This window comes from Anomaloglossus baeobatrachus, chromosome 2, assembly GCF_048569485.1.
Source record: "Anomaloglossus baeobatrachus isolate aAnoBae1 chromosome 2, aAnoBae1.hap1, whole genome shotgun sequence".
NCBI lineage: Eukaryota > Metazoa > Chordata > Amphibia > Anura > Aromobatidae > Anomaloglossus > Anomaloglossus baeobatrachus.
The window spans coordinates 321,925,631-321,952,154 of NC_134354.1; the positions used below are offsets into that span (position 1 = coordinate 321,925,631).

The 26,524-nt window shown below is 44.3% G+C and overlaps 1 protein-coding gene across 1 annotated transcript in view; it reads left to right on the forward strand.

Moving 5' to 3' along the window:
• TNNI1 (troponin I1, slow skeletal type) overlaps positions 1 to 26,320 on the forward strand; it is a 1,221,672-nt gene extending 1,195,352 nt beyond the window's left edge. Inside the window, exon 6 of the mRNA XM_075333870.1 lies at positions 26,130 to 26,320. The gene's annotated coding sequence lies outside the window, so the exon portion shown is untranslated. The remainder of the gene's footprint in view (positions 1 to 26,129) is intronic.
• The last annotated feature ends 204 nt before the right edge of the window (positions 26,321 to 26,524 follow it).

Genomic DNA, 26,524 nt, shown 5'->3' on the forward strand with positions numbered 1-26,524 from the left:
AGGGTTACTCCAAGCAGAGTCTTCCTTTTTTCCAAAAATTGGGCCACACAGACACCCACCCCTTCAGTGGCAGCACTTGTGCCCCAGTCGCACACTTCACAGGTAGATTTGCATCAAGCACATTCAAAAATACGCCACCCTTAACTGTCCCCAGGATGACACCGGGGTAGGTAGCAAAGTCTTTGCTGAACCATGACTTGTTCATCTTAGCTCCTTTTTAAAAACACAGCAAGCAAGGGTTACTCCAAGCAGAGTCTCCCTTTTTCCCAAAAATTGGTTCACACAGACACCCACCCCTTCAGTGGCAGCAATTGTGCCCCAGTCGTACACTTCACAGGTAGATTTGCATCAAGCACATTCAAAAATACGCCATCCTTAACCGTCCTCAGGATGACACCGGGGTAGGTAGCAAAGTCTTTGCTGAAACATGACTTGTTCATCTTGGCTCTTTTTTAAAAACACAGCAAGCAAGGGTTACTCCAAGCAGAGTCTCCCTTTTTTACAAAAATTGGGCCACACAGACACCCACCCCTTCAGTGGCAGCACTTGTGCCTCAGTTGTACACTTCACAGGTAGATTTGCATCAAGCACATTCAAAAATACGCCATCCTTAACCGTCCCTAGGATGACACCGGGGTAGGTAGCAAAGTCTTTGCTGATCCCAGATCTGTTCATCTTGGATGATTTTTAGAAACACTGCAAGCAAGGGTTACTCAAAGCGGAGTCTCCCGTTTTTCAAAAAATTGGGCCACACAGACACTAACCTTTTTAGTGGCAGCACTTGTGCCCCAGTCGTACACTTCACATGTAGATTTGCATCAAGCACATTCAAAAATACGCCATCCTTAACCGTCCCCAGGATGACACCGTGGTAGGTAGCAAAGTCTTTGCTGAACCATGACTTGTTCATCTTGGCTCCTTTTTTAAAAAACAGCAAGCAAGGGTTACTCCAAGCAGAGTCTCCCTTTTTTCCAAAAATTAGGCCACACAGACACCCACCCCTTCAGTGGCAGCACTTGTGCCTCAGTTGTACACTTCACAGGTAGAGTTGCATCAAGCACATTCAAAAATATGCCATCCTTAACCATCCCCAGGATGACACCGGGGTAGGTAGCAAAGTCTTTGCTGAACCCAGATCTGTTCATCTTGGATCATTTTTAGAAACACTGCAAGCAAGGGTTACTCCAAGCGGAGTCTCCCTTTTTTCAAAAAATTGGGACACACAGACACCCACCCTTTCAGTGGCAGCACTTGTGCCCCAGTCGTACACTTCACAGGTAGATTTGCATCAAGCACATTCAAAAATACGCCATCCTTAACCGTCCCCAGGATGACACAGGCGTAGGTATCAAAGTTTTTGCTGAACCATGACTTGATTATCTTGGCTCCTTTTTTAAAACACAGCAAGCAAGGGTTACTCCAAGCAGAGTCTTCCTTTTTTCCAAAAATTGGGCCACACAGACACCCACCTTTTTAGTGGCAGCACTTGTGCCCCAGTCGTACACTTCACATGTAGATTTGCATCAAGCACATTCAAAAATACGCCATCCTTAACCGTCCCCAGGATGACACCGTGGTAGGTAGCAAAGTCTTTGCTGAACCATGACTTGTTCATCTTGGCTCCTTTTTTAAAACACAGCAAGCAAGGGTTACTCCAAGCAGAGTCTCCCTTTTTTCCAAAAATTAGGCCACACAGACACCCACCCCTTCAGTGGCAGCACTTGTGCCCCAGTCGTACACTTCACAGGTAGATTTGCATCAAGCACATTCAAAAATACGCCACCCTTAACATTCCCCAGGATGACACCGGGGTAGGTAGCAAAGTCTTTTTTCTGAACCATAACTTGTTCATCTTGGCTCCTTTTTAAAAACACAGCAAGCAAGGATTACTCCAAGCAGAGTCTCCCTTTTTCCCAAAAATTGGGCCACACAGACACCCATCCCTTCAGTGGCAGCACTTGTGCCCCAGTCGTACACTTCACAGGTAGATTTGCATCAAGCACATTCAAAAATACGCCATCCTTAACATTCCCCAGGATGACACCGGGGTAGGTAACAAAGTCTTTGCTGAACCATGACTTGTTCTTCTTGGCTCCTTTTTAAAAACACAGCAAGCAAGGATTACTCCAAGCAGAGTCTCTCTTTTTCCCAAAAATTGGGCCACACAGACACCCATCCTTTCAGTGGCAGCACTTGTGCCCCAGTCGTACACTTCACAGGTAGATTTGCATCACGCACATTCAAAAATACGCCATCCTTAACCTTCCCCAGGATGACACCGGGGTAGGTAACAAAGTCTTTGCTGAACCATGACTTGTTCTTCTTGGCTCCTTTTTAAAAACACAGCAAGCAAGGGTTACTCCAAGCAGAGTCTCCCTTTTTCCCAAAAATTGGGCCACACAGACACCCATCCCTTCTGTGGCAGCACTTGTGCCCCAGTCGTACACTTCACAGGTAGATTTGCATCACGCACATTCAAAAATACGCCATCCTTAACCTTCCCCAGGATGACACCGGGGTAGGTAACAAAGTCTTTGCTGAACCATGACTTGTTCTTCTTGGCTCCTTTTTAAAAACACAGCAAGCAAGGGTAACTCCAAGCAGAGTCTCCCTTTTTTCCAAAAATTGGGACACACAGACACCCACCCGTTCAGTGGCAGCAATTGTGCCCCAGTTGTACACTTCATAGGTAGATTTGCATCAAGCACATTCAAAAATACTTAGAAACACACAAAGTCCAAAAAACTGTCAAAATAGCCTTCAAAGAAGCAATTATATCACAGAAAGTACCCTTAGGTAAACTACCTGGGTATTTTGAAGCAACGCTGAGAAATAATACAAATATCATAGAATAAATTCAAATATTTTTATTTTATCATTTTTTATTTAAACACAAACCACACCACAAAGGAGATCATATTACATCCAAAACTGCCTCAGTTTAGAAAAGTTCGGCAATGCACGTCCTAGTGAACAATAACATCAGTTTTTTAATTTTATATTAATTCATACGGTGCAAAATCTCATCATACTGTCCAAAATACACTAATCCCTATAACAATATAATAATATAGTAATATAGTCGTATAGTAAATACTATTCATCCTCCAGCTTTTATTTCATTATATGACTTTCTTTTAGTGCCTCACCGTCTTACTAGTTTTTATTAAATATGTGAAAAATCAGAGAATAAAATGCAAAAAAATCACACTATTCCTATCTGCAGATAGATACGCAGAGTTTCTTGATTTTTCACCTAAAATGTGGCAATATTGTCAATGAAGTCAATATCTACCCATCAATCAGTTAGTGAACTTTTAAACAGCTGAATTTCACCTATAAAGCAGTGAATAGGGGCATCTATATTAAAGAGCTTTTGCACCGTATGAATTAATATAAAATTAAAAAATTGATGTTATTGTTCACTAGGACGTGCATTGCCGAACTTTTCTAACCTGAGGCAGTTTTGGATGTAATATGATCTCCTTTGTGGTGTGGTTTGTGTTTGAATAAAAAATGATAAAATAAAAACATTCAAAAATACTACATCCTTAGCCGTCCCCAGGATGATACAGGGGTATTTAGCAAAGTCTTTGCTGAACCATGACTTGTTCATCTTGTCTCCTTTTTAAAAACACTGCAAGCAAGGGTTACTCCAAGCAGAGTCTCCCTTTTTTTTTCAAAAATTGGGCCACACAGACACCCACCCCTTCAGTGGCAGCACTTGTGCCCCAGTTGTACACTTCACAGGTAGATTTGCATCAAGCACATTCAAAAATACGCCATCCTTTACCGTCCCCAGGATGACACCGGGGTAGGTAGCAAAGTCTTTGCTGAACCATGACTTGTTCATCTTGGCTCCTTTTTAAAAACACAGCAAGCAAGGGTTACTCCATATTTTGATCAGGCTTTTCTGAACACGGCGATACCAAATATGTGTATTTTTTAAACAGTTTTATTTTCAGCAGGGTGAATGGGTGTGATTTGAACTTTTAGGGTTTTTTATTCTATCATATTTTTAAAAAAACTTTTTTTTTATTTATTTTACTAGTCCCCATAGGGAACTCTAAGGATCAGAAGTCTAATAACTTGTTATTTTCTGTTGATCTAGGCTGCACAGGTTTGATCAGCAGAAATGCTTCTTTCCTGTCAGTGCCAGCGCTCTGTCAGGTCTCACAGGAAATACGTCAGGGTAGCAACAGGAGTCATCACATGACTCCGAGCTACCATGGCAACCATCATCTCCCAGTGATTGCGTCGCATGGCTCCGATGGCAGCGGGGAATGGCGTGGCCATATAAATTACGTCACATTTTAACAGCATGATCTAAGTGAAAAGCAGGCGTGGGTGGATCGCATATCCACCTGCGCCTGTTAGCCCCACATTTCTGTTGTTCAAATCAGAAGATGTGTGGGGGTCACCACCGATTCACCGCAGCAGCCGGCGGTAATTACCCCAAGATTACCAAGGACAAACTGGGGTCATTAAAGGGTTTACCAAAAGCATAATGTTATTAAAGATAATTTATCTAATAGAGTAGACCTGATATGTTATGTGCAGCTTTTACATAATGTAGATTAAGGTGTCAGATCTGCATTAGAAAATTTTTTTGTAGTTTTAAAATATTCAAATTTAAAATAAATACTACCAAGTTTGCATTAAGAATATTTTATATTTTTTCTGTTTATAATTATTGTTTATATAACAATGTGATCGGCAGTGCTGAATGGGTGTGGATGGGGAGTGGTTATGGGTGTGACTAGTTGTGAAATGGGTGTGGCTTAAAAATTGCCGCTGGGCGCATGGCGCACTGCACAGTTTGTCCCTCTTTCCATTCTTTCAAAGTTGGGAGGTATGACTTAAGTGCTCTGAGTGCCTCCTACAAGTTTAAGGCAAAGTCTCTTGCGCTCTCTCTAGATTTTTCCTTGCATCCAAAGAACCTCACTATAGCCCGGTTGCTGGCAGTGGATTCAAAAGCTGCTTTTAGTCCAGCTATTATGTGCTCTACAGTGTCTTTTGCATCACCCGACCAGGACGTAACCTCTCGCTGGGCATTGCCGGTTAACTGTCCCATAAGCATACCTACATGCTGGGCTTCTGTCAGGGGATACATGCTGTAGTAGATTTTTAGCTTTCCAATAAAGTCATTAAGTCTGTTGGGCTCACCTGAGTACTGTGGCAGCCACACAGCTCCTGAGGTGTACGGCATCAGGAACGGCATGATAGGTGCCGCTGCACCGCCAGGTACAACAGCATCTCCCTGCTGTGACATCTTTGCATTCCCTTAGTTAATTTCACCAGTCTTCTTCTCGGCAATCCTGGGGCACTTTTCTGCGTCCTGGTTTGTGTCGCAGGATGGATCGCACCTCCTCTGCATCTTTGTTCGGGTCACAGCACACTCTGCAAGCGGTGGGTGGAGTCCTGGTTTAGGTGCGCTGTTCTCCCGCGCCTAGCAGCTAATGGCACAATCCAAGATGGCGCCTGGAAAATTTTACCAACGATGTTTTTGGATTTTCCAGGTATGTTTGCAAAGTTTAAAGTCCATTCTTTATTGCAACAATTCACAGGGCAAGTCTTTTATTTTATGCAATAAGTCTTTACAGGCGCACGTCACCCGGATTGTAGCCGGGTCCAGTCCGGATCCTGTTCGTGACGCCAAAGTTGTGTCGCCAGAGATAAAGGGGTACTCAGAACCGAGCCAAAGGGTCGCTTCTGTGGAGGGGATCACAGTGTCATGACCCGGTCTGTGATCCCTGGTTCTACAATAGAAGGAGGGTTATGTACGTGATGCCACTCGTGAGATGTAATCAGAGATTACCACCACTGCTGCAGAACCTCCCGGGTGATGGATGGCAGCTTGAGATGGGATGGCTCCCCATGGGTAGAGCCTTCTTCCCGGGGCAGTGTGATAGTCTATGGGGGAGTGCAAGACACAAGCACAATAAACAAGAAGACTCACGGTTTTGAAATTCCTTAGCCTTTACTGAAAATAGCATTCAGCAGAGTACTGTCCACGGAGTCTGTGGTTCAGGGTTTCTCCCACCCAGCCGGGCTCCCTTATCTGCACTGTATGTGTGGCCCTGCTGCTGTGTAAACTAGGCAGCCGGCCCTGTTCTCCTCCCGGGTACCGACCTGACAGGCAACTCAAGTCTTTACTTGTGGTGTTCCTGAACTCTGCTGTGTTGCTGTGTCTGTGGTACAGATGAAGAATCTGGAATCTTCACTTCTCCGGTGTTAACTGTGTGGTGTGTAATCTGCACAGCCTCGGATCCGGCATCCGTTCTGTGTGCTCCACCGGGGTGAGTTCAGCAATACTCTGTCTCCCAGGTATGTTCCTCTGTTTAATCTGTCTCCTTTTTTGTCTCTCTGTACATACAAAAACAGGTATTGTGTATTGGTTAGAAACTAGAGCCTGTGCATGTACACATAAGAGGAAACAAGTTAAGTACTTGCCTGGTATGTATTAGTAGGCTAAAATGCCACTGGGTAAGCAGGGATCAGTGGTGCCTGTGATATGCTTAGGGGTACCACTGCCTCGTAGATGGTATGGGCAGTGAGTAGTGAGTACTGTGCCATGTGAGTGGTACACATGGAGGAAAGTTCCGGCCAGAAACTACTTCATGCACTGATCGAGTGCAAAGTAAAAAGCCGTGTGACATCACTGGCTACAGGCTAAGGAAGCCTGTAAGGAGCGAATAATAGGAGCACAATCCAATGCGTATCAAAGGCTACCATGCCTTCTTCCTCAGGGATTCCTAGTTCAACCTTCTTCCATAAATTATACATTTTGTCACAAAGTCATTTATAACAAACAACGTTGTGTGTACTGAGGAAATCATCCAGCCCTTTTTTAAAAGTTGTTATAGTGTCAGCCAATACTACCTCTTGAGGTAGGGCATTCCACAATCTGACTACTCTAACTGCAAAGGACCATTTCCTATTTAGCCTTCGGAATCGCCTTTCTTCCACTCACAGTGTATGCCCCCTGGTCCTTAGTATGTCTTTGGAAGGAATAAGTCATGTGCCAATTCTCTATATTGACCACACATGTATTTATACATATAAATGAGGTTTCCTCTGAGATATCTTTTTTCTAGGCTAAACAAATCCAACTTTTTCAATCTCTCATTATTAGGAGGCCTTCCATTCCTTGTAGTAGTCTAGTTATCCGCCTTTGAACTGACATTAACCTCTGGATATCCTTTTTAAAATTTGGAGCCCAAAGCTGAATACCATATTACAGATGTGGCCTTACAAGTGATTAATAAAGGGGTAAAAATAAATTGACATCACGAGATCTAATCTCTCTTTTTATAACTTTGCGTTTGCAGCTGCTGTTTGATATTGAGTACTGTTGCTCAGCTTACTTGTAATCAGAACACCCAAGTCCTTCTCCTGTTCTGTAGTCTCAAGATTTCTTCCATTTAATGTATATGCAGCAATAGGATTATGTGACGCCCTGGCACCGCCAGGTGGTCACAGAAGAACACTACACCCCACATAACACCATCCGACACCCGGTTCCATCAGCAACAAAATCCTAGCCACCCCCCTCAGGGTAAGAAGGACACACCAGTGGGCAGGACCAGGCGGATTGAGAGTGCCCACCTAGGGGTCTTGAGGATCCAGGGGAGGGAACCAGTCAGTTCGAGTGCTAGTTCAAGTTGAAGTTGGAGTGGAGTAGTGACAGTGACAGACTGTGGCAGAGAGTTGAAGTCTGGGCCTAATGCAGGTAGCCAGGATAGTGGCCCTGGTCTACTGGCTAGGTGGCAAGCAGTGGACTATGTCCAAAGGCGACGGGAGTCCGGTCATGGGAAATCCAGAGTCGACCGGGACAGGGTTAGAGCCCGCCGCTACCGACAGTGGAGATCCGGTCCAGAAACAGTGCGCAGGCGGGACCCCAGTTAGAAGACGGTTGCAAGCCTCTTCTCTAATTAACCAGGGCGGGAGCAAGGTTTCAGTCGTTGTTCCAAATTGTGAGCCCAGATAGAGCGAAACGGCAGCCCACCGTGGGGGATAGGGTATCTGCAGCAACCCACTGAGATCCCAAGGGTCAGTTTTCGCGAGCACATCTCCCAACCAAAACCGAACCAGGAGTGGACTTCCCCATTCCAGATGAGGTCGTCCAAAAATAGGAAGAAAGTACAGAGTGCCGGAGGTAGGGACATTGGTACACCAGCCAGGTGTGGGAACCGAATACACCCTGAGGCGTCAGCCGGCCACTGACACCTTGGTTTACCAGCAGATTCATGTGCATTTATTCAACCGTGAGTACAACAACACCCTCCGGTCCGGCCCAGCGTATCACCACCAACAGCCATCACCTCCCGTGTTTTGGACACTGAGCCCCGGGGCATCCACCCCTACGCACGGAGGGGTTAACATCCAGCTGCCATTCCATCACCCCCGGGTACTCCCCAACAGCAGCGGTGGTACTCCACCTTACCACACACCGTGGGTGGCGTCACAAAGTATTTACAACAAATCCCCTGCGCACATCTCCCCTTTTTATTTGAGTGTCCACACGACCCCTGGGTCCGGAGACCCCTCGAGCCACTGATCCAGATCCAAGCAGCTCGGCTGCTGGCACGGGGGCGGCACAATTACTCTGTCCTAGGTGCATTACTTTACATTTATAAACATTAAATCTCATTTGCTAAGTGTCTGCCCATTTCGACATCTTATCCAGATTGTTTTGTAATATTGTACTATCAAGGTCCATTTTTAATTTTCTACATAGTTTGGTCCTAGCACAGATCCCTGTGGTACTCCACTGCTGACTATAGCCCAATTAGAGAATGTACCATTTATGACTACTTTTTGTTTCCTATCTTTTAGCCATTTCCTTACCCATTTGTTTATCGTTTCCCCCAGTCCTTGCTTTTGGAACTTCATTGCAAGGCTATTATCTGGCACCATATTAAAAGCCTTTGCAAAGTCTAATTAAAGCACATCAGCTGTATTACCAATATCCAGATTTGCAGTTACCTCCTCATAGAAATCCAACATGTTGGTTAGACACGACTTATTTTTCATGAATCCATATTGGCTATTAGTTATTATATAATTCTCTCTAATATATTATTGCATGTCATCTCTTAAAATGTCCTCAAAAACCTTGCACACCACTGATGTCACACTTACCAGACAATATTTACCTGGATCCACCCTCTTACCTGGTACCTAGATCCATACCTCTTAAATATTGGAACCACATCAGCCATTTCTTCAATCCTGAGGTACCAACCCTGTTACAAAAAAGTCTAAAAAGATAAGATACAGCAGTCTGTAAATTCTGTGCTCAGTTCCTTCAATATCCATGGATGATTGCCATCTGGCCCGGGGGCTTTGTCAATGTTTAATTTACTCATATGCAGGCATACTTCTTGTGTTTAAATTAGTTATATCGGAGGGGGACTTTGTTTTTTGCCTTCATAAATGATCCTTGTAACAGTCAGTTTCTTGGTGAACACCAAAGAAAAGTGCCTGTTTAATATCTCAGCCTTTTCTTTGTCCTCTATAATTATCTTGTTATAATCTTTTATGGGACACATACCATCCTTTGTTCCCTTTTGACATTGATGTGTTTATAACATTTTTAGGGGTTCATTTTAATGTCTCGGACGATTCTTGCTTCAATATTTAATTTTGCTAGCTTGACTTTTTACCATTTCCTATTGAGAATTTTATAATCCTGAAATGCTATTTCTATATTCTCAGCTTTCAAGATTTTGAATGCCCTTTGACTTTATTTTGTCATACTTTGTTCTGTCTTATTTATCCATAGTGGTTTCTCTTTATTACTGGACATTTTGTTACCAGAAGGTATAAGTTTTTTAGAGGACTCTAGTAGTATATCCTTAAGCTCGCCCCATTTATGTTCGGTATCCACAGTTACTATGACATTGTCTCAATTTACACGATTAAGTTCTTCCCTTAATTTGTTGAAATCAGCTTTCCTTAAATTCCAGGTTTTAGCATTTCGTTCTATTGAATATTACATTGAAACTTATCGTATTATAGTCACTGCCGCCCAAGTGCTCCTGGACATGTATATCTAAAATTATATCTGGTCAATTTTACAGGACCAAATAAAGCAAATTATCTCCCGTGGTTGGCTCATCTACCATCTGAGAGATGTAATTGTCTTGAATTGTAGATAAGAACTTGCAGCCTAAAGGCGTTGATTCTATAGCCCCCTGAATTTCTGGATGGTTGAAATCCCCCATAATGAGGACCCAAATATTATTAATTGCTGCTTGTTTAATTTGTTATAGCATTTCATCTTCTATCTGTTCTGCTATGTTAGGAAGTAGCGATGAGAAAGTGGAGCCATTACTATTTGCTACTCGCACAGATAGTGCGGTATTCGGGGTACTCGGTAAAGTGCGAGTTTTTGTGTATTTGCCTTTCTATATTTTCATGTTTCGCCAAGTAGATTTGGTGCCTGATTTGCAGCCATAACTAAACATGCTGGGCTTCTTAACCAATCACAGTAATGCCGCAGCCATCTTGGTTGAGGCATTACTGTTCTTGTCTGGGAGCGCAGCCTCATAGGGTCTATAAAAGCCTTTCCTCCGCCTTTTTGTGCATATTGCATCCGGAGCTAGCATTGTATCAGTATAGGGACAGAGCGAGCAGCTGATTTTTCAGAGCAACCTGCAGTGTATAGGTCAGTGGTGCAGGAATGACAGATTTTCGAGCAGGGACAGAGTTTAAAGGAGCGTGTCACTACCTCCATAATACCGTCCATAATAAAATAGCTCTTTTAAGGGCTGAAACCACTGAACAAGGTCATAGCAGGGAGGGAAAGATTATGGAATAGGTAGGGAATTGGGACCTGTTTCCACAATATTTAGGCGTTCACAGCCTGGCTTGTGGTGTCCACATCAGCCACATTAATATGTTGCTAGTTTCCTTTGCAAATAGTTACAAAGCAGTAATCTAGCATTCAGTGCTGCCTGGTATAAAGTTCTCACTGATACTTTTTCAACAATATTTTTGGGGTCAAAGTTTGCTTGGCTTGGGCCATCAAGATCTGCAAATATGTCACCAAAACCCAAAGTGACAAAAAAGCCAATTATTGAGTGACAGGATGGTGCATGTGGGCATGATGTTGTCAGTGGTGGGCGACAAGGCACTGAGTCTGTGTCAGGTAAGATGAAGCTTGATGCATCCACTATGTTCCTTGCCAAATTTCCCTGTCTGGAACATAAACGTGTGTGGAAGCCAGAAGAGTGAGAGCAGATTCTGTCTTGGATGGAAGATATGGCCTCTTCACATTTATCAAGCAGCAAAAAATTTTCCAGGACCACACAGTCTACTTTGGATACACAGAATGCTCGCCGATCAAATCCTTAACCTGGTCCTCCTTCCTCCCTCCATCATCAGTCACAGGAGACATATTACACCAAGCTTGGCCACTATGAGGATCTATTTTGTACGTATCCTTGGTTGGCTCTGGCCTCTCACCATGGAGCATAGAAGAGGGACATGAGGAGGTGGCGTGTGTTAATGCTCAAGAATTTGAGGACCTATGGCCAGAAGAAAGCCAGTTTGAGGAACATGAGTTACTGTGTCCAGAGATGGAGGCTGATGATGATGAGACATAGTTGCCATCAGGTCAGGATACAATCTCATCTGGGAAGGAGGATGAGATAGAAGACAATGTGGTCAATTATGAGTCCAGTGACCTGACCTGGACCGTTGACATGCATAGCCAGCACGGCAACTCAGAGGAAGATGGATATTAGCACCAACATAGGCACCAAGGGGTAGTAGTTTGCCCAAAGTGAGAACTAGGTCAACTGTTCCGAAGAACACCCCCACTGTGGCCCAAGTCAGGGCAACGGGGCATTCAGCCACTAAAGGTAAAGCGGCAACACGCTCTTATGAAGCTGATATGTTTAGTTTAGAAATTACACACTGCAGCTGAGCTGTGGCAAAGTATAAAAGAACAGACCGATCAGTGGCTCTCTCCGCTGCACCTCCAAGCCAGTCTTGTCGTGTGCAGTAATGGATGTAACTTGGTGGTGCTTTTAAAGGTTGGCACGCTGGTACACATGCCATGCATGGCTCTTGTGCTGAACCTAGTTGTTCAGAAATTTCTCAAAACACACCCTGATTTGTCGTACATACTTGAGAAGGTGCACCATTTTAGCGCTGATTTCCGCCATTTCTCTACCGCTTTTGCTAGTCTTATAGCACTGCAAAAGCACTTGAATTTGCCAAGTCACCAACTCATGTGCGACCTGCCCATGCGGTTTAACTCTACATATCATATGTTGGTGAGGATAAGTGAGCAGCAAAGGGTAGTGGCTGAATACCAGTTTCAATATGCCCGTCAGACTGAGAGTCAGCCACCACACAACAACTGTTGATTAGGTGTGCATTGCTGAGGTTTGTGAGGTTCTTGAGAACTTTGAGTATTGCACCAAGCTCATGAGTGGTTATCAGGCTGTTATCAGCTTAACCATCCCGCTGCTGTGTCTGCTGAAACAATCACTGCATAATCTCAAAGAGGAAGCTTTGAGTGCCCCACATATGGCTATGGAGCAAGATTTCCCAATGGGTGATACTAACCAGTCCAGCCAATATTCTGAGGCAACATTGGATGATCATGTTGAAGGGGATGAGGAGGGAGAGGACTTGTTTTTATGTGCTACTGAGGGACTCCCAATGCTACACAGGGGACTGTCAACCCCAGCTTCATGTCTGTCCAGCATGAATGGGATGAAGAGGAGGAGGTGGAGGAAGAGGTGATTCAGCGTGAGGAGAGGATGAGTATTGTTTCTCTTGGTGAGGACACTGAACCTTTGGCTGTTTGCAGCTTGGCTCACATGACACAGTTTATGTGTAAGTGTCTCTGGCAAGACCCTTGCATGATAGACATTTTATCCACCAACCTATACTGGTTGGCCACCTTTCTGGACCTATAGTACAAGGAAAAAATTCCTTTTCTCCTTTTGGAGTCACCAAATGGGTGCACAATGGAATCCTTTAAGAGGATCATTGTAAATCAGTTGCTAAAAACATCACTCTCAGACAACGCTGGGGACAGAGTTACCTGTTCTTTTCAACACCAAGGATTCATAGGGAGAGAAACGAACACCATGTCAAACAGAGGTGGCGGGGAATGTGCACAAACTGAGCCATTTTCAATAAACCAGCACATCAGTAAGGGCTATCTGTGCTTGTAAAAATGCCAAGGAGGGAGAAGTTGCACAACATAGTCAAGGCGTACTTAAGTGACCATACCTGCATTCTTTCTGACACTTCAGTTCCTTTTAATTATTGGGTCTCAAAGCTGAACATTTGGCCTGACCTCTGCTTATACGCCTTGGGTGTGCTGGCCTCCTCGGCTGCTAGTGTGATGTCAGAGTATGTTTTAATTTCTGCTGGGGAAATCATCACTGATAAGCGCACACGCCTCTCGACAAAAAATGCAGACAGACTTACTCTAATTAAATTCAACAAGGACTGGATCTCTCCACAGTTTGTTATCCCTCTAGATGGGAGCAAGCCAAACTAAATTCCCTCAAAATGTTGATTTTGACTACTGCTGTTAACATCCACCCCTTCCTTTATAAAGCCGTTTCTTTCTTGTGTCAACCATGACTCAGGCCATAGGGCTAAGTTTTGTAAACACTAGGCACATTGTACACTGGAAAAACTAGAACAGTAGTCCTACTAAACTAATATTTGTCATCGGTGACATTTGTCACAGGTTGTCCCACATTGTGACTGAAATAGTGGATACATGTTCGATAGCAATTTACAGTGACTGTTGGTGAACAACTGATGGCCCTCTGAAAACTTGAATTGAGGGCCACAACTACTACACTAGTCCTACGTAGATAATGTTTGTTATGGGAGGCCCATGTCATGGTGTCTTCCTACATTTATGACAACCCCCAGGAGTAATTTTTAGAACTCCGATGCACATTCTGCACTGGACCAAGTACTATAGAATCAATCAACAAGTCTTCTCTTCCTATGCAATTTGGGGAATGGCACCAATAAATATCTCTGAGCAATTTGGAGGAGCTTCTCCAACTCATCATGGAGAGGGCACCATATATCCTTTGTCCATTTACTTGCAGAAGTGATATATTTGAGCTCATCATCCAGATGACTTGTTCAGCTTTATTTTTTCTGTTGGCAGAGTTCAGCCCAACATGAGGCTCGTAGACTGCAGTCACTGCTCCCTTCTTGTACTTCATGTCATTGCCCTACTTCTCTGTAGTCTCTGCCCTTAACCTTCGTCAGGCTGCATAATTTTACAATGTTAACAGCGACCGCTTATCTCGGAAGGGGGTGGAGATATTTTATTGAAATTTGGCCAATATATTCTGGACCAAAACTGCAGAGATGTCACGAAATTTCAGCCCTCTACGGCTTTTGGAAAAAAAAAATGAATTGCAATTTTAAAACAGAATGGTTACAATTGTACCTATTCAGCCGGACAAAGGTTAAATGAGTTAAATGAGCAAGTGAGGGCCGTATGATATGAATAAGTGAGGGCACTCTCAAATGTGCAGAAGAGGGCACTCCAAAATTTATAGAAGAGGGCCCTTCCAAATGTATGTTCCTGGGCCACCTCTGGGTGCTCACCAAATACCCCTGCAGGCCCTCTGAAAACTTGAATTGAGGGCTGTAGAATGACATGGTGGAGGAGGAGGAGGAGGAGAAGGGGAAAGCCAAACTCTACAATGGGCACATTGTAAACTGCTATGGAATATGTATTCCGCTATCTGAGTCTAAATGAGGGAGGGACTGCCCAAATGTAAAAGTAAGCAGTCCCTTCCGTATGTTACTAGGCCACCTCTGGGTGCTCACCAAACTCAGGTTTTCTGACACCTGCAGGCCCTCTGAAAACTTGAATTGAGTGCTGCAGAAAGGTATGATGGAAGAGGAGGAGGAGGAGGAGGAGGAGGAAGAGGAGGTTAGAGCCCAACACTACAAAGTGGACATTATAAACTGCTATGGAATATGTATTCTAATAACTGAGTCTCAATCAGGGAGGGACCGCCCAAATGTTTAAGTAACAGCACTCCCTCCAAAATGTATGTTACTGGACCATGTGAGGCCCCTCAAGTCAAAGATCAACATACCATCGGGCACATTCTAGCTGGCCTTGTAAGGTGCTGGGTAATAGCTAGCTAGAAATTGTGTGACAGGGGGACCTACAAAATGTATAAGTCAGAGCCCTCCCAATTGTAAAAGAAAATAAAAAAAGCCAAAACACTACATGTGAACAAACGCTAAAAGGGATATTGTTTTTCCTCCAGTTTTTGTAGCCTTATATACAAGTGTTTATGCAAGAAATGCTGTTTCTTAACCTTTTTGGCCTGTAAATAAAATTAAGGTTAGGTTTCGTCGGTGTTTTTGTGCATCTGTAAAAGTGTCGTAATACTGTGACATCCTTATTCCTAGAAACCATATGTGAGTCAGAAATGCATGCAGGCATATTCTCCAGGGTCTCCCCATTCAGTTTCATCACCTTCCCATCCATTTCAGCCTTTTCCTCAGGCCCCCAGATCTTTTTGTTGGGTCCAGCAGAAAACTACTTGCTGTCAAGTCCCCATCAGAGTCTGCTTCTGCGTCATTTGCTTCGATCACCAGGCAACACCGTGTTCCCGCCGTGGATAGTGCTGGTGATGCTAGAGGAGTCATGCCAGTGGCTCTGGTGGGCGCAGGTTCCACTCATCCGCTAAGCTGGGTTTCCCTGGGACCTGCAGTATCACTGGCTGACTGTAGGTGGCGTGTGTGGAGACATGGGGCTCAGTGGGTGCTCTCGTCCACTGAAACCCACTGCCTTTAGAAAGACAGCGTGGCTCAGGGCTCTTCCCAACTGAACGCCGGCCTCCTTAACCGTGGGCGTAACACTACTCAGACAACACAGGGTGAGGGAACCACAATAATTAGACTTTATTGGATCCCCAAACAATTAACGGCACATAACCAGCAAAACACAAATGTAACAGGCAACAGAGTCTCACCCTTCCGCTGGCTCACCAGGGATTTAGAATGTCCATGCCTCAGAGGTTCCAGGGCTATTTACTCCAATCCAGCAGCACCCCGCTTTTGGCGGGCACCCACCGAGAAAGGAATAACGCCAGATTTAGGAAGCTGTGTGAGGTCTGCAAAGTCTGTACCAGGTGACTGAATTGTCCCAACCTGAGTGTCCTCCTTAGGTAGTCCTGGTATGATGATATAATCCTGGCAGCCGGGGTCGAAATCCCTAGGCTGTGGATATGGTCTCCAACCGGAACCGGAATCCCTAGATTGAAGCCATAAGATATCCTGATCCTCTAGTCAGCTCCGAAGAGCTTAGACTGGATCCATCAGCATCCATCAACAACCACCTGGTGGCTTAAAGAAATCCCTTTTATAGCCACAGCCTTCCACTTGGATACACTGCGTCCTCATCGATTGGTTGGACAAGAGCGCCTCTCCCATTGGATGAATCTCAAGCTGCATGGACAATGTTCATCCAAATGATGTCTACAGAAAGACTGAGGGTATACATGTAGTCTGGGAGTCACCGACTAGACAATGGCTACTAAGGTAATCACATTAGCAATACACAACTACAATACAATGATTACTGTAAAATTCTGGAGAAACAATACGTCTGGCTTTCAGTGGCCAACACAATTACATGAGTCAACAAGAGTCTTGTAAAAACAATGAGGGACTTATCCCCCGTCTATAAACAATCTATCATCCTGTCTGGCTGAATGTTAAGAAACTTTAACCCATGAGAGTCCATGTCGTCACAGCGTGTTTTCCAGCTGATGTTACCACTATTCAGCTACAGTCAATGGGAAGACAAAACACCCTTCTTATTTCCCCTCCTGTCTGCTGCTTACTGTCAGATATAGTTCTGAATTCCTGCTTCCAGGTTACCGCTCTGTTCTTAATAGTTATTCCTGTGTTTTGACCTCTGCTTGTTCACTTACTACCCTCCAACCTGCCGTTTTCATACCTCGCTACCAGATCTGGATTTGACCTCTGCCTGGTTTCTTGGTTACAGCTCCCAATTTTGTACTTGTCCTGGTTTGGCTCTGCCTGACTACTACTCTCATCCGATTGCAGCCTATCACAGGTAGTGATCTCTGTGTAATTCCAAATCCTTATGTAGGGGTTAAATGGTTTCAGAATTCTCAGGGGCCTGCTTTGTGAACGGCTTTCTTCTAGCCTGTCTGTTACAGCCAGTCTGAGTCTGTGGTTCCAGGAAGGCATTACATTTGCATTTCCCATTGACTTGCATTGTACTCGCTATTCAGAATGAATACGTAAGTATTACAAAGTACTTGTTACCCCTCTATCGTTTTTGTCTTTCCTGTCTTTTCTGAATATAGTGTAACCCTCTACATTTGTCATCCAATCATAGCTCTCATCCAGCCAGGTTTCCGTAAACCCACCACATCGTAATCCATGGTTGACGTAAGGGTCTCCAACTCATTTATTTTGTTTACAAGACTTCTTATATTTGCCATCAGAAATTCAATACTATTAACATATTTCTTTCTCCTCATCTCCCTACTTTCCTTGCATGTCCCTGTCCCCACTAAAGCTTCCTTGACTCCTCCTGTCTCACTCTCCCTGTCTTCTCTATTTATCCCCTTTATTGCATGATTATGACCCCTCCCCCCAGATCCTAGTTTAAAAGCTTCTCCATCCATCAGACTATTTTTTCCCCCAGCACAGCTGCTTCCTTCCCATTTTGGAGCAGTCTATCCCTACCATTCAGCCTGTAGCCGACAAAGAAGTCAGCCCAGTTCTCCATGAACCCAAACCCTCCTTTCCTGCACCAGTTTCTAAGTCATGTAATTGTCTCCCTAAGCTGCCGCTGTCTTTCTAGTGTTGCTTGTGGCACAGGTAGTATATCTGAAAACAAGAGCTTGGAGGCCCTGGACTTCAGCTTCTCTCCTAGTTCCTTGTAATAAATTTTAAGGACCTTACACCTCCCTCTTACTTTGCCATTAGTATCAATGTGCAACATGACAGCTGGGCTTTCCCCAGCACTACTTAGTAATCTGTCTATCCGATCCGCAATATGCCAAACCCGAGCAGACAACACACTGTGTGGCATTCACGGTCTTTGCCACAGATGACCCTGTCTGTCCGCCTAATTATACAGTCCCCTACTAACAACCTTTGTCTGGCCTTTCCTGCTCTCATATTTACCTCCTTCCTACAGCAGTCATTTCCCTGGTTGCCAGGAGAAATGTACTGCTGTAGTGATCCTAGTCCTGGCCCTGCATCCCAAATATCAACTAAACAGGTATATTTACTAGGTTGTGCCAGGTCAGAACTAGGCTCCTTGACCCTTTTCCCTTTCCCACCTCCACCCTCCTCCACATCACTGGCCCCAGCCAGAGCATGCTCTGTGAGCTCTAAACTCCTTTCCAGGTTTGCAATGCTCCTGAGCGTTGGAAGCTGCATATTTAGATCAATTACCTGGTCTTCCAAATTTGTCATGACATCGAGCTGACATTGAGAGCAGACATATTTACTTTTAAACAGCTGTTCAAGGCATGCATACATCTCACAAGACCCACACTTGGTAGCATTGTCCATGAAGCACATACTAAATAGGAATAAAACAGTATAGATAAAAAGTGGAAAACTATAAAGGTAATACAAAATTATGCTCATGTGTTCAACTATGATATTGTGTTCAACTATACTATTGTGCCATCCAGGGCTATGGGGTACTCGGTCCCGGGCAGTGTACTACTGGGGTGTGTCACTGAGTGGCCGTTGCCTGGTTCTGTGACCCTGGGGGTCGCTTTACAAAGGGGTTTATATACAGGGGAATAGTTAATAAAGTTTATGTCGTGACGCCACTTGCGGGTTGAGGTTATGGTGATGGAACCGCTGCTGCACAGTCTTTTCACCGGGGCTGATGTGATTGAAGCATGGATGTTGGGTCCTCCGAAAGTAGGGCCGTGGCCCCAGGGGGTTGGTGATAGAGTTAGGAGCGGAAAGAAAGGTAGGCCACACGAGGGATGCTGTGTAACTGGTTCTCTTTACTTACAGTAGATGGTAACTGGTACCCGAAGGAAGGCTGTTATTCACCTCTGGTCCCCTTAGTCCCAGTGCCAGTTGAAGACCTGGTGGCTTCTTTCCCCTACTCCTTTCTCAAGTTGGTGGATCCCCGTGGCTTGGAGCATCTGGGGGTCCCCTCCTGTTTGTCTCTCAGTTTCTGGTTCGTACGGCAGGCAGTGTGAGCCCTGTAGGGTTGGTGTTCCGTTCCTGTCCCTGGTTCTCCAGTTACTGCTGGTGCCCCCAGACTTCTAAGGTCAGTGAGGTCCTGAATGGTCCCATCACTGTGTAAATTTTTATTAGGTCTGCCTGGAGTATTTGCCTTACCTAGGGTTCTGTACCCGGTTGGTGCTATGGTTCCGGGAGTACTTCGCCGTACTCCACCAGCAACCACACGCCTGAGCCCTCAGGTCACCCTCACATTCCCGTGTCAGTGCAGTAAAGTCTGTCTCCTCTCACTTCCACTTACTAACTCCAACTGTCTGTTCATCCCCTTACACCTGGTCATTGTCTAGTGGACTGGATCGGCTCCACCCCTCTGCGGTCATCCATTGGGTTCAATTTTAGTCTGTCACCAGTCTGTGAGGATGGGGAAAAACTGGGATTATAATGTGTTTTGCTGTTACCGGCACTGGTCATAGAGGTCCCTGGGGGTAGGCCCTGCATCTGTGGCGGGATGCAGTACATTGTAGTGCCCTGATGGGTTCAGGGGTGCTACACTATACAATTACTTTGCAGCCAGCACTTAAATTGCAGCCTCTCCCACTCGGCAGCCCTTGCTTTATGTGACTGGAATTAATAGTTCTCTAACAAGCTAGCAAAGCAAACAATTAACCACCTGACACAAATCACAAGACCTCCCCCTTTTTTCCCAGTAACCAAGATAGCACAGTTAAATAATACCCCAAACAAAAAAACTAAACAGCTACACAGATATTTAGTTCAGTGACTCATCAGGGTCTCCAAGGGTGAGTTTACGGTGAGCAAGGGCACGATTTGCGCTTTTTAGGGCGACGACCTCTGTGGCAAGGTAGGGTGAGATTTTAGGGGCCACCATAGGGCCCTTTAGGTTCACCATACATCCTTGCTTACTCCACTTAAACCGATCCTGTCCGCTCACTTTTTAATGGAGTATTTTTTGTTTTCAAATATACATTCACTTATTGTGTTTTTAAGTACAGTATATCTAATAAAAATCGTACATTTTAGGAATTGTTTGTTTTGTTAAAACAGATATCACAACTATGATATCACGTTCAACTATGCTATACACTTACTATGCAGCCAGCAGTTAAATTGCAGCCTCGTTTGCTCAGCAGCCCTCATTTGGTGTGACTGGAATTTATAGCAAAGTAAACAATAGATCACCAGACACAAATAATAAGACCTCCCCTTTTTTCCCAGTAACAGAGATAACACAGATGGACAAACAAACATTCTAAACAGCTACACAGTTATCACAACTATGATATTGTGTTCAACTATGCTATACACTTAAGTGGGCTTTACACGGTAGCGAAATCGCTAGCAATTTGTAGTGATAGCGAGCGTGTAAGTACCCGCCCCCGTCGCGCATGCGATTGTTTGTGATGGCTGCCGTAGCGAACAATATCGCTACGGCAGCGTCACACATACTTACCTGGTCGGCGGCGTCGCTGTGACTGCCGAACAATCCCTCCTTCAAGGGGGAGGGACATTCGGCATCACAGCGACGTCCCCGCAACGTCACTAAGCGGCCGGCCAATCAAAGCGGAGGGGCGAAGATGAGCAGGATGTAACATCCCGCCCACCTCCTTCCTTCCACATTGTGGCTGGCGGCAGGTAAGGAGACGTTCCTCGCTCCTGCGGTGTCACACATAGCGATGTGTGCTGCCGCATGAGCGATGAACCACCTGGATAAACAACCCTTACCGATTTTTGAGTTTGGGACGACCTCTCCATGGTGAACGATTTTCACCATTTTTGAGGTCGCTTAAGGTCGCTGGTCAGTGTCACACGCTGCGATATCGTTAATGACGCCGGATGTGCGTCACTAACAACTTGACCCCGACGACAAAACATTAACGATATCGTAGCGTGTAAAGCCCCCTTTACTTTGCAGCTAACAATTTAATTGCAGCCTCGCCTGCTCAGCAGTCCTCGTTTGGTGAGACTGCTGGAATTTATAGTTTTCTAACCAGCTAGCAAAGCAAACAATGATTCAAACATCTTTACTTGCTACTGCTGTTCTGCTACTGCTGTTCTGTTGTGAAACCCTGATAATGTAAAAGTACATATTTGAACACTAAAGGGTGCTTTACATGCTGCGACATCGCTAATGATATATGGTCGGGGTCACACCATTAGTGACGCACATCCGGCACGGTTAGCAACATCGCAGCGTGTGACACCAATAAGCGACGAAACGTGAAAAATCGTTGCTCGTTGACACGTCGTTTATTTCTTTAATATCGTTGCTGCTGCATGTACGATGTTCGTCGCTCTTGTGGCGTCACACATCGCTCGTAAGTGAAACCTTGTGCTGTATTTATACAATTTTTCACAACATTTTTTCACAATATATTTATAATCTATGTTACAGCTATTACCACTGTACATATCTATGTGTGTTATTAACAGTACACATAGTTTTGACCCTTGATACTATCGATGGTCAGCACTATATGTATTTATTTTTTAAACACCACATATCCAGGCTTTTGTTATCACATGATTGCTATATATACTATACCTGTGAACACTTGAGTCTAATTTTTATGGTATTTTATATCCTCACTTATCTTATTTTTTCATAGCAAAATAATTTAAAAGCTATAGTATTTGCAATACCTATGCAGTGATACCTGTTCTTGACTTTTTAATATTTACATGTGATGCCCCTGTTATAGTTATTCTGCCAGTCAGCATTCATTTTAATCACTAAAAAATTTGTTATTTTTTGACCAAGTCGGTTTCTCTTAGAATTTTTTGTTCTAAAAATTTGGTGCACTGTGCACTGTTGGTTTTTCGCATATGAGAAATATGTTACTGAGCCATGGATTCCATTGTAAATTAGAGACATGATGACACAAATAAGAAAAACGTCTTATTGATTCAAACATTTTGCACACTTGTTCAGGATTTTACATTAGCTTTACAGTTTATTGGTTTGTCAAAAACAAATAAATAGCTCCACTCAGTGGAAATACAGAATGATGGAAAGCAGCGGCATAACTGAAAGCTCATGGGCCCCAATGCAAAAGCCCTAATGAGGCTCTTAATTTGTGGAAGTCTTTAAAAGTATTCGTGTTTCCATATAGGCCAAAACATTTTTGGGCTTTTAAGCACTAGGGCCAAGGTGCGATTGCAACTCTTGCCCTATTGCTGCTACACATGTTGTGGAAAGATTTATACTCTATTTGTTTGCATCTACTGCTGACTGTAGATTTAATCCCTTCACAACCTTGGACGTATATATACGCCCTAGTTCGTGATTCTCTGGTAACTGCTGGCTCCGAAAGCGAGCCCGTGGTAATCACTGCACATGTCTGCTGATCCAAGCAGCAGACATGTGTGGCACACAGGCGCAAGTGGATCTGAGATCCACTCGCTCCTGCTTACCACTTAGATTGTGCTGTCAAAATCCGAAAATTAAAATTGCCATGGGGGGATCACACTGATTCCTGACAACTTTGTCATCCCTGTGATGCGATCACGGAGTGCCAATATGTTGCCATGGTAGCGCAGGACCAACTGATGATCCCTAACGATTGTGATGACCATTGTGCCGCTCTCATAGGAACACTGAATTTCTGCTGATCAGAGTGATGCTGCAGCATCGCTTTGATCAGCCTAGGTGATCGGACTGCACAGTCAAAAATTCACCTAGGGAGACTAGTCAAATCAATAAAAAAGATAAAAAAAGTTTTAAAAATATGAAAAAATTAAAAAAAAGCAACTAAAGTTCAACTCACCCCCATTCACCCCATTGAAAATAAAACAATAATTTTTTTTTTAAATACATAATTGGTACTGCCATGTTCAGAAATGCCCAATCTATCAAAATATAAAATCAATTAGTCAGTAGATGACATGGCGATAAAAACCCAAACCCAAAAATTAAGTTTTTTGATTGACGCAACAGTGCATTAAAATGCAATAACAGGCAACAAAGCATCTCAACAACGCAAAAATGGTATATTTAAAAATGTCAGCTCAAGATGCAAAAAATGAGCTATCACTGAGCCTCAGATCCCGAAAAATGAGAACGTTATGGGTCTCAGAAAATGGCAATAAAAGCGCAATTCTTTTTTTGGAAACATTTCTGAATTTTTTTCACTCCTTAGATAAAAGTATACATGTTTGGTATTTACAAACTCATACCGACATGAGACATAACACCAAATCACATCAGTTTTACAATATAGTAAACAGGTTCAGTAAAAGACGCCCAAAAGTTTTGTGCAATTGCACGTTTTGTTGCTATTTCACTGCACTTGGAAATTTTTCCCATTTTCCAGTACACTATAAGGTAAAATTAATAGTTTCATTCAAAAGTACAACTCATGAAGAGGTAAATCTAATATATAAAGCTGAGTGTATGTGTGTATATGTGTTTGTGTATGTATGTATGTCCGCTAAAGGAATCCGCACTGTCACATTTACAATCACGAAATTTTGTACAGACACTTCATGTGACTCAGAGAACGTCATAGACTACGGTATGTTTGGGCGGGAAAATTGAACCCCGTGCTTTACAGTTACTCTACAAAAATCTTGCATCGATTAAACTGAAAGGAGCTGGGAGCTGCAGGCTATAAATAGCAACTATCAGTGTTTGCTATAGGAACAAAATAAACTGTTAGTATAAGAAGCTTATGTGTGAGGTAATATAATGTCGGTGGTGAGACAAAGAGAGACAGACGGGGAACGAGACAGACAGACAGAGACACAGACAGAGACAAACAGGGAAAGAGACAGACTGGGAAAGAGACAGCCCTGGAAAGAAACAGACCTCGAAAGAGACAGACGGGCAAAGAACCAGACCTGGAAAGAGACAGACCTGGAAAGAGACAGACCTGGAAAGAGGCAGACCGGGTAAGAGACAGAGCGGGAAAGAGACAGAGCAGGAAAGAGACAGAGCAGGAAAGAGACTGAAGGGGAAAGAGACTGAAGGGGAAAGAGACAGACCAGGAAAGAGACAGACCAGGAAAGAGACAGACCGGGAAAGAGACAGACTTGGAGAGAGACAGCCCTGGTAAGAGACCGCCTTGGAAAGAGAAAGATGGGCAAAGAGACAGCCCTGGAAAGAGACCGCCCTGGAAAGAGACAGATGGGCAAAGAGACAGATGGGCAAAGAGACAGACAGGCAAAGAGACAGTCCAGGAAAGAGACAGACCAGGAAAGAGACAGACCAGGAAAGAGACAGATGGGTAAAGAGACAGATGGGGAAAGAGACAGACCTGGAAAGAGACAGCCCTGGAAAGAGACAGACGGGCAAAGAGACAGCCCTGGAAAGAGACAGCCCTGGAAAGAGACAGATGGGCAAAGAGACAGACGGGCAAAGAGACAGACCTGGAAAGAGACAGACCTGGAAAGAGACAGACCGGGAAAGAGACAGAGCGGGAAAGAGACAGAGTGGAAAAGAGACAGACCGGGAATGAGACAGCTCTTGAAAGAGACAGCCATGAAAAGAGACAGACGGGCAAAGAGACAGACGGGCAAAGAGACAGACCTGGAAAGAGACAGACCTAGAAAGAGACAGCCCAGCAAAGAGACAACCCAGCAAAGAGACAGACCAGGAGAGAGACAGACCAGGAAAGAGACAGACCAGGAAAGAGACAGATGAGGAAAGAGACAGATGAGGAAAGAGACAGATGGGGAAAGAGACAGATGGGTAAATTGACAGACCTGGAAATAGACAGCCCTGGAAAGAGACAGCCCTGGAAAGAGACAGACCTAGAAACAGACAGCCGGGCAAAGAGACAGCCGGGCAAAAAGACAGCCGAGCAAAAAGAGCCGAACAAAGAGACAGACGGTCAAAGAGACAGCCCTGGAAAGAGACAGATGGACAAAGAGACAGATGGGCAAAGAGACACAGAAACACACACACATAGAGACAGACACAGGGAAAGAGAGACAGACAGATACAGAGATTGAGACAGACTGATGCAAATACAGACAGAGTTAGGCGGGCTTTGCACATTGCGACATCGCAAGCCGATGCTACGATGTCATGCGATAGTCCCCGCCCCCGTTGCAGGTACGATATGTTGTGATAGCTGGCGTAGCGAACATTATCGCTACGCCAGCTTCACATGCACTCACCTGCCCTGCGACCGTCGCTCTGGCCGGCGACCCGCCTCCTTCCTAAGGGGGCGGGTCGTGCGGCGTCATCGTGCGACGTCACAGGGCAGGCGGCCAATAGCGGTGGAGGGGTAAACATCCCGCCCACCTTCTTCCTTCCGCATAGCCGCCGGCGGCAGGCAAGGAGATGTTCCTCGCTCCTGCAGCTTCATACACAGCGATGTGTGCTGCCGCAGGAACGAGGAACTACATCGTACCTGTCACGGCACCGGCATTATGGAAATGTCGGACCCTGCACCGATGATACGATAACGACACTTTTGCGCTCGTTCATCGTATCATCTAGCATTTACACACTACGATGTCGAAAGTGACACCGGATGTGCGTCACTTTCGATTTGACCCCACCGACATCGCACGTGTGATGTTGCAACGTGCAAAGACGCCCATAGAAACAGACAGACAAGGAAAGAGACAGACAGCGAGACAGACAGACAGCGACACACAGACAGAGACTGGGAGAGAGACAGAGAGACAGTTACTATCCCGGGCAACGCCCGGGTACTACAGCTAGTTACTAGTAATGACCAAATCTCTTAATAGTCTGACTAGTTAAACAATAAAACATACACTTTACTTAATTTTTGCATATTTTCTTGTGGATTCACTATAAATGTAAATGCATATCTCATCTCTCCATAATCTCAAAAGATATTTTAAAATACAATAAGTTAATCAAACACTAAAATAAAACACACATTTAACTTATTTTATTTTATTTTTTACAGCTCCTGATGGATCTTCACTTCTGCTTTATCTCAAGATGTAATGTGTCCTTAAAAAGCAAAACGTCCTATACCCTTTTTCCTTAGTCAAGTAGAATTCTTGTTCTTGTTTATTGCTAAACACAGTTTTCCATTTTGAATTGAAATTGTATTTGTGTGTGCACTAATCAGTAATAAAGCTTGTAATCCTGAGACATGCAAATACATTTGTCGTTTATTTTGTACAAACTGTAAAGTGCTTCTCAAACCAGAATACACTCTTAACTTGATATGTAATATTATTACAGTTCTAAAGAATGAACATGTATGTCCAAAGATGCATTAACGCATTTACTGAATACTATGCTTTTAGTGCACCATAATTGTTAGTCAGGCTCCATCTTTTGTCAAAATGCTGG